Consider the following 1,433-nt stretch of genomic DNA (forward strand, 5'->3'; position numbering starts at 1 on the left):
TGATAGTGTCTTATGCTCCAGTCACATCTAGAGCTGCAGTTACTATTCTACTGTTACATCATGTCTTATGCTCCAGTCACAGCCGGGTCTGCTACATCTGAGATGTAGCAGAGTTCAGCACACAGTCAGCTCTACTGCATCTGATGGTATAGCAGAGCTCAGCGTGCGCTCAACACTGCTACATCTGAGATCGGACCAGAATGAAGACTCCTGTGGACCGATCTTAGACTCTGCCTCCTCACAGACGAGCCTCTGGCAGAACCAGCGTTGATTGGCCAAATGCTGTACTCGGTATGGCATTCGGTCAATCAACGCTGGTCAATGCATTCCTATGGGAAAAAGTCAGCTCCCGCATATCGCAAGCTGACAGGGATCCCGACATAATACAGTGACTTAAGCATGGTAGATGCCCCCAGACATGCTTTCCCTGCTGTCCCAGTTGCATTCCAGGGTGTTGGCATCATTTCCTGGGGTGTCATAGTGGACTTGGTGACTCTCCTGAGTCGAATAGGGGGTTCGATATTCGATCGAACAGTCGAGTATTGAGCGGCTACTCAAATCGAATTTTGAACATTTCACTGTTCGCTCATCTCTAGTCATCAATATTATATCAACGATATGACTCCAGGCCCCCCTCACATATCCGTGGTATGACCCCGGGCCCCCCCTCACATATCGGCGGTATGTCGCCAGAAACCCCTCACATATCGGCGGTATGACACTGGGTCCCCTCACACATCAGCTGATCACATCAATCTCATGGCCTGGTTACACTTCACTTCTAAACTGCAATTCCAAGAACAGCATGAACATATTAAGAGGTGAGTTGACAGAAAAAATAGCATTTCTGATACAGAGTTTTTGCTTTTCTATGGAAGCCAATTTACTGTATAAATAACATTACAGTTACAATTTAGTGGGCTAAAAGACTTGTTCACCCAGCCACTAGAAAACAGCTGGTTCTGAACATAAAAATGCAGTTTCTGCGTTCTACACAGTCCAAAGCTGAGGCCCCACCTTGAAGAAATAATGCTTTTTTGGTTGCGGATTTTGCTGCAGTTTTCTGTGCAAAAACCAAGAGTAGCTACAGAAGGAATGTGAAATACACTCACCGGCCACTTTATTAGGTACACCATGCTAGTAACGGGTTGGACCCCCTTTTGCCTTCAGAACTGCCTCAATTCTTCGTGGCATAGATTCAACAAGGTGCTGGAAGCATTCCTCAGAGATTTTGGTCCATATTGACATGATGGCATCACACAGTTGCCGCAGATTTGTCGGCTGCACATCCATGATGCAAATCTCATGTTCCACCACATCCCAAAGATGCTCTATTGGATTGAGATCTGGTGACTGTGGAGGCCATTGGAGTACAGTGAACTCATTGTCATGTTCAAGAAACCAGTCTGAGATGATTCCAGCTTTATGACATG

Source organism: Leptodactylus fuscus, chromosome 6 (genome assembly GCF_031893055.1).
Source record: "Leptodactylus fuscus isolate aLepFus1 chromosome 6, aLepFus1.hap2, whole genome shotgun sequence".
Taxonomy (NCBI): domain Eukaryota; kingdom Metazoa; phylum Chordata; class Amphibia; order Anura; family Leptodactylidae; genus Leptodactylus; species Leptodactylus fuscus.